The following is an 8499-nucleotide window of genomic DNA, read 5'->3' as shown; positions in this document are numbered from 1 at the left end:
CTTGAATAGCAATGGTGGTGGCGAGAATGCTGTACTCTAAGTCAGAAAGAGAGCAAGAATTCATGCTTGACTATCAGCTCCACAAGGAAGGGAAAGTGTTTATTTTCTTCTCTCCTGGATCTAGTATAGAATACAGCAAATAACTGATGTTCAATAAAGTTTTTGTTTGTTTGTTTGGTTTGGTTTTTTTGAGACAGGGCTTCTCTGTGTAACAGCCCTAGCTGTGCTGGAACTAGCTCTTGTAGACCAGGTTGGCCTTGAACTTCTGAAGATCTGAGTGCTGGGATGAAAAGCAGGCCCCGCCACTGCCCAGCTAATGCTCATTGAGGTTTTATGGAATGAATGAATGAGATGTGTGGAGTGAGGTGGGCAGGAGGTTTGTTTGGGAGGCGGGTCACACGCTGGCCAGAGGAAGAACGTGTGCAAACTGAACGATGCTGCAGAGCTATGTGGCTCTGGAGTAGCGATAAGATTTCCACTCAGTAGCTTCGCTGAAACGCCTGTATTTTTTTTAGCACAGGAATGTCTCGGCTCCTTTAACTAGTATGTTTACAAGTGAGAGCAACTCTGAAATCAGCACAGATAGCATTGTCCTCACAACACGAAGATCGATCCGCTTGAGTAAACCCAGTAGGAAAAAAAATAGAGATTTTGCCACACAGTAAAGTGGAGTATCTTTTTCATTCATTGTTACACTTCAGCCCTCATCAGGTATAACAAACTCTGGAAGTGATTTCTACTGAATGACAAAAGAAATGGAACAAACATTCGTCTAAAACTGGTTCGCACCAGCTCTGTGGCATGTACTATTAACAGCCCAGATCAAGTCACAAAACATTATTTTGAGGAGAAAGGGTTTAGTGAACCCTAGAAATTGGGTTTGATTTATGCCAGCAAATCTGCCTTTTCACTGCTTGAGATTTCTAAGGAAGAAAGCCACAGTTCTTACCCAATGGTTTCTAAGGAAACCCCTTAGCCCACAGCCTCTGAAAACAATTTGGTTGTTAATGAGTGCTCCTTCTCACGGTGGGAAAGTGTGGGCTGAAAGAAAAGCCTCCTAGACTGGGCAGGCAGTCTGCAAAAATATTCACTGTTCTACAGTCACCTTTATGAAATTTCTACCCAGAATAAACATTTTTAGGTCCCGTTTCGCAGTTGTTTGTACTCGTAACGGCAGTTCTGTAAGAAAGCTAGTGCAGAAGCGCCTTCCCACTGTGGATGAGCTTGAAATGCATTCAGTCAACTTGCTTTCCAGACTCTGGCCACTTACTGAGGTTTTCAGTCAGTTTTGGAATCCAGCATTGTAGGGTTTACATATTAGTACTGAATTATGTATTAGTATTAAATATTAAATTCGTTTGAATAAAATATATCTAAAATTCCGGACAGCATTATTAGTCTTTAATTCTATCTTTAAAATGTATGCTTAAGGGCCCAATAAATTATCTTTATCTTTGTTTTACTTCAAGTTCTTCCACCCAAATTCATTTCAGTTTTAACTACAATCCTTTAATAATATCTTCAAGATGCCTTTAGATATATAATAAAGCAGCCTTGTAGTTAATTCAATTCTTACTAAAGTCAGATTTCAAAACACACTGCCTGCATTTTCTTGATAACCATTGGGCAGTGAAAGCAAAGGAAATTCATTCACAAATGTCAGCAGAATTTTCCTCTCAAGCTTTATTCAGAAACATGAAAGAAGAAATGCTAGGAGCCAAAAGAAAGTGACCGTCACAAATTCAGAAGAAAATATTTAGAAATCTTCCTTGCCCTGGGAGCGTTGTCCATTTTCAAGTCTTTGTCAAAATAGAACAGTCGGTTGTTGAGCTACTTGGAAACCTCTCTGGGCATCACTCTGTCCATAGCTGCCGTCAGTCCATCTGTCCCCAAATCTGTTTTCTGCTTTAGGCTTCTGTGCAAAAGAGAGCTGCCAAGCTTCTTCTTGTCCTCGTTTGTTCTCCTCATGTGACCCCCACCTCCTTTCTCTTTCTCCACTTGCCTTTGAACTTCCTCCACTCTGGACAGCTGCTTTCATTTGTAGCTGCTTTGGATTGAGGGAGAGTTCTGCCAATGAAAACAAGGAAAATAAGAAAACAAGAAGGGTTGCAAGTGTTTTGCATGTGTGGCAGCTCTCTGGCTGTCCACAGTTGGGCCTTCTTGTCCTTTGGGTAGGACGCAAAGCAGGCACCCACTACCGGGGACTGGCCCTAAGAGTGTCTGTTCCTCACCCTACAATCAACTTATTCAAAAACCATTTGATTTGAAAGAGAATATATACTTGTTTTGGTCAGACATATATTATTGCCAATATTTTATAGCTTACAGGAGTAGTTTTGTTGGTTTTTCAGACAGGTTCTCACTATGTAGCCCAGGCTATCATAAAATTTGTAATTCCCTCACATCTGCCTCATCAATTTTGGGGTTACAAATGTTATGCTCAGATCCACGAAGCCCCCCAGAAACCAACAAGGAGACCGATTCCCATACATAAAAGCAAAAAGCCTTTATTTTATACAAGTTTGCAAACTCAGTCTCTCCGCAGGTCCAACGTATTGGAATAATCAGAGAGCCCCCAGCTCAGTTAGAGTGGGTTTTTATAGTGGTAAAGGTGAGGGTGAGGGGTTTCTAAGGTGCAGGACCCCTGATTGGCTGACATTTGTCTAGGGGTGTCCTGGTAAGTGTGTGCTGGAATGTGATGCTATCTACAATGGTGATCCTATCTACAGTGGTTGCAACTTTCCTTTGGATGGTCTGTTCTTGGGTGGTGCTCGGGTAATCTCAGTTTGTGATTCTTTCTGCAACCAGGTATTGCTTGAGGGTGAACTACTGAGACTCAGGCCTCCATTAAACTTATCGATGACTGAGTCTTACTCCGGCAGGTGATAATGATTGGAAGTAAAGAGCTTCCTTTGGGTGGTCTGTTTCTATTTAGCTTATCATGGCTGGCTCTTACATAAGCACACATCACTGAACTTGCTTACAATACTAAATCAGATGATATTTTTATTGGGAAGTTGGGGGAAGAGTACTGACCCTTTCCCCCTTGTTTCTTAGAATACATAAAAATCAGAGGGCAGAAGACTCTCTATTCAATGCTTTCAGAGTGAAATACTATAGCTATATATGTATATGAGAATGACTTGCAAATATTGGTTCATGAAAAAGAAGAAAACATCTTTTCTGAATCAAAATAACAGCAAAAAATTACTTTATAGCTACTGTTGTCATTCCACATTGCTTGATGACTGGGAAGATCTTTCTAGAGCACAATAAAAGGAGAAGTAAATTTTGCCTTCATGGAGAAAATGTCAGCCTAGTTGACTGAGGATGGTGTCTGAAAGATACAGAAGAAATGGACTTTCTCCCTTGCACACTGAACTTTTTTTTTTTCTCCTTCCCTTTCCCACACTCTCTACCACAGGGTGGCTCTCCAGAGAAGACGGAAGTCTAAGAGGGCAGCTCTATGTCAGATTCAGATGCTGGTCTTTGCCTATGATACCCAGTCTGCATCTCACACCGGTTCGTCCGAAACTGTGCAAAGAAATGGTCCAGGTAAATATTTACTCTTGTCTGAATACATTCATTCTCTTAGAAGTGCTGAACAGCTAAAAGGCTGGACCACTTAAGAGCTATAAACAAATCCACGAGGAAAGAGAAGACACTAGACCAACAAAATGGCTGAGTGGGGACCGGTTCTTCCTGCCAAACCTGAAGACCTGCATTTTGTCCCCAGGCCCACACAGTGGAAGGAGAGAATGGACTCCCGTAAGTAGTCTTCTGATTACCACATGCACACTATCTGTGCAACACACACACACACACACACACACACACACACACATACACACACACACGATAAAAATTAAAGTCAGAAAAAAGTCACCACTATTTAGTGAGTCCATGTGAAGAAGATGATCACATGGTATCATCCTAGAGAAAATTAAAAATAATTAGTCCTAGGATAAATTGAATTCAGTGTCCTAACTGATTGAGTACTGTGTGCTAGCCTCTCCGGTATTCACTGAACACAAAGAGCTCTATTGCCTGTGGAAGGGCTATAGGCCTGACTGGTGACAACCTCTGTGGTTTAGGTTTTAGAAGATCCAGGTGTGAGGGCAACGCTGCTTTCTGAGGTAACAGACCTCCGGTGAGGGCCCTGATCACCGGCAAAGCATCAAGTTTTGATTGTAAAAATGAGGTGAGACCTGGCCCCCAGAGGGTCCCAGTCTAGCCGAGGGGGAGACATATTCAAGAGAAATGATTTATCATGATTTTGCGGCATGATTTTATAGAAAGGAGCTAATAATGTTCTTTGTAAAACAGCTTCAGAAATGGAAAAATCTTGCCAGTTCCATGGAGCGCAGGTAAGGTGCTTGCAGACTCAAGGTTTTGTTGACTGAGAGTAAGAGAACAGCGAGGATGCATGTGCTTATGTGCTTGCAGGGAAACTTGCACAGTGAAAGCCACTGTGGATCATTAGCGCATGGTAATCAAGTGTTTCAAATAATGTAAGTTATCTTCTTTCTCATTGTTGCTTTTTCTTTTCCTATTTCAGGGTCCTCATGGCAGACGCTGGATCAAAATGTAACCCACCCAAATTTCTCTCTGTAAACAGCTCATATTTCTCTCTTTAAAGCATAGCAAATGCCAGTTTGTATTCTAGGCAAAATGTGATGTCTGGGCCAGACACTGTCACCACATCTCTTCTCGCCTACTTCCTAAATGCCACACGTGGCGATGAACACGAAGACTCGAACAGCTGCAAGATGCTGGCTTGCTCTTCCCTGTCCTCACTGTCATCCCAGATGCTTGGCCCTTTGGGAAGTGTCCTGAATGAAGCGAAACTTTCTTCCCTCTGAATCTTCACAGAAGCAAAGTGTGGGTTAATGAGTTCTACTCTGCCTGGGTCCATGCTCTTTTGGGACCAGATAACTCTTTCTTTCTGGAAAGCCCTCCTGCAGTGCCATCTCATTTGTATTTTAATAAATAAAGCTTGCCTGAGGATCAGAAAAGTAAAACAGCCACAAGGATCAACCTTACAGATCAGGCAGCAATGACACACACCTTTAATCCCACTAGCCACACTAGCTTGCCATAGAAACCAGACAGGTAGTGGTGCACGCCCTTAATCCCAGAACTAGAGAGGACTGTAAAATGGGAGGAGACAGCTCTCAGTCTTAGTCTCATTTTGAGGTTTCCTGGAGGCAGGATCACCATTTTCAGACTGAGGTCTAGGTAAGCACCAATGACTGGCTGCTTTGCTTTTCTGATCTTCAGGTTGAACCCCAATATCTGTCTCTGAGTTTTTATTAATTGTGCTACACCCTCCTGTGCTTCATAGGCTTTGGGTCAGTATCTTTGGTTTCTGTCTACCAGGCGAAAACAACTCTATAGGTGTGGAAACCAAAAATGTCTCCATACACTGCCAAATATTCCTGCAGTAAAATCACCCCAAACTGATCACTGACTTTAAGCTAATGATGTCATGCAATGTGGTCTTCTTATGGATGTACATCTTCCGTCTGCCTGCTCTTCAATGTACTCAATGCACGCTTTGTGCCAAATATCAGAAGAACCACAGTGAGTAAGGTAGGCCTCAGCTTGAAGTAGCTTGTAGTGTGTGGAGGTCAGAGAACTCAGGAGCATCTGCTCTCTCCTTCTATCCTGGGATCAAAGTTAGATGGAACACAGTGCTCCAAGTTTCCTACATATCTGTAACAAATGTATAAAATTAGATAGTATGTGTTATCAAAGTACCTCCAAGCAGTGGAAAGTCTTTGCAATTTTCTTTAAACTTTCTATCAAAAAACTAATTCTTCAGAGGATAGATTAAAATGTATTGTTTTCTTTTACTAATGTGATATTTAATTATTTTTTATATACTTTTTTATTGATATTTATTGAGCTCTACATTTTTCTCTGCTCCTCCCTTCAATCCTCTCCCAAGGTCCCCATGCTTCCAATTTACTCAGGAGATCTTGTCTTTTTCTACTTTCTACTTCCCGTGTAGATTACATCTGTGTAAGTCTTTCTTAGATATTTAATTATTTTTATGTTTTTTTTCCTCTGTATTCCTCATAAATCAACACTTGTTTTGTGAAACTAGGGGATATTAACAGCATCTGTCTGTCTGCAGTGAGTTCTTATTTGAACAGCTGTCCACACTTTGAACATTTTTCTAAGCCCATTCAGTTTTAAAAGAATACTTGTTGATAAGATAGACCTAATTATTGTGTCACTGAAGCAACTCTTAATTGCTTATCTTACCATTGTCAATATATAGCCACATTTAAAAAGTAAAAAGTAATTATTCAAGAGCCTATAAACACAGCAGTTTTTAACCTGTTGGTCATGACCCCTTTTGGGATCAAATGACCCTTTCACAGGGGTCACATAAGACCACCAGAAAACACAGATATTTGCATTGTGATTCATAACAGTAGCAACATTACAGTCACGAAGTAGCAACAAAAATAATTTTATGGTCGGGGGTCACCACAACATGAGGAAATGTATTAGAGGGTCTCAGCATTAGGAAGGTTGAGAACCACCTCTGTAACAGCATTATGCTTTATTTAAAACTGAACTAAAACTAGGGATTGCATTGAAAGACACGTGTAATCTCAGTACTCAGGAAGTGTAAGTTGAGGCCCATGTGGACAACACAGTCTAGACTGTACTAGGGTACAGAGGGAGACTGTTTCAGAAGTAGACAGATGAGAGACAGGTAGGCAGATATATAGATATAATCAGGTATGGAAGATACAGTTTATAGCATTACTATCCCCTTTAAACTGACAGGGTAACTCACTACACATGCCCAGGAATGTCGCATTCCCCTAGCGTTTATCTAGACCTGAGTGCATGCAAAGCAGTTCAGTGAGGTTGTAGTAAGAGTTGTTTTGTTTTTCTATGTTTCCTGCTAAAGAAGCTCTAGGGAGATGTACAGTTACATTTACTTTTAATGTTTGTCAGAGGTCTATACTGTGGAAATTTTATCTTTCAACTCTGGTATTATTTCTGTATACTTACAGGCGTATATATGTATAATTTTATTTTAGCTTACTTGTTGTGTGAGGGCCGCTTGTTCTTTTCCTGGCTGCCCAGACTCCTGAAATAACCACACAGAAGCTGTATTAAATAAATCACTGCTTGGCCTATTAGCTCTAACTTCTCATTGGGTAGCTTTTACATCTTAATTTAACCCATTTCCTTTATTTTATATTTTACCACAGGGCTTGTGGCCTACCAGCAAGGTTTCAGCATGTCTGTCTCTGGCGGCAGCTCCATGGCTTCTCTCTGACTCCGCCCTTCTTTCTCTGTCCTATCAGGCCAAGCCAGTTTCTTTATTTTATTAACTCTACCTTCTTATTTACTAACTCTTACATCTTAATTTAACCTGTTTCTATTAATCTGTCTATTGCCATGTGGCTGCGGCTTACTGGGTAAAGTTCTGGCATCTATCTTCAGTGGGGCTACATGGCTTTTCACTGACTCCTCCTTCTTTCTCCGAGCATTCAGTTTAGTTTTGCCCAGCTACCTTCTCTATTCTGCTCTGAGTAGGCCCAAGACAGTTTCTTTATTAACCAATGGTCTTTGCAGTATACAGAGGGGACTCCCACATCACTTCCTTTTGGTTGAGTAGTTACGAAATCAAAGAAGCCATGCAAAGCACTTTCCACATGTCGTGTACTTAGTGTACATTGTGAGAGACTTGGAAAATGGCTCAGCAGTTAAGAGGATGCTTGTTACTTCCTGAGAACCCATGGTTCTCAGACACATCAGGCAGGTCACAACTACCTGCAACTCTAGCCCCCAAACACCCTCTTCTGGTCTCTTTAGGTACACACACACACACCCACCCACCACACACACACACACACACACACACACACACACCACACCACACACACACAACCACACACACCACACACACACACCACACCACACACACACACACCACACCACACACACACATACCACACATACACCCACCACACACACACACACACCACACCACACCACACCACACACACACATACCACACACACACACCACACCACACCACACACACACATACCACACACACACACCACACCACACCACACACACACATACCACACACACACACACCACACACACCACACACACCACACACACACACACACCACACACACACACACCACACCACACACACCACACCACACACACACCACACACACACCACACACACACACCACACACACACACCACACACACACACACCACACACACACACACACACACACACACCCCACACACACACTAAAGAATTATATAGTAAGTTTCAGAATCTTGATCTGAATCCAGGCTAGCTTCGCATCCATCTTGTTCTTGTTCTTTTTCCCTTTTTATTTTTCCTTTTTGAGTCAGAGCCTTATGATATAGCTCTAGCTGGCCTTGAACTCACAGAGTACCCCCCTTCTGACTACCAAGCACTGGAATGAAGGGCATTGT

Source organism: Arvicola amphibius, chromosome 14, assembly GCF_903992535.2.
Source record: "Arvicola amphibius chromosome 14, mArvAmp1.2, whole genome shotgun sequence".
Taxonomy (NCBI): Eukaryota; Metazoa; Chordata; class Mammalia; order Rodentia; family Cricetidae; genus Arvicola; species Arvicola amphibius.
This window is presented reverse-complemented; position numbering follows the sequence as displayed.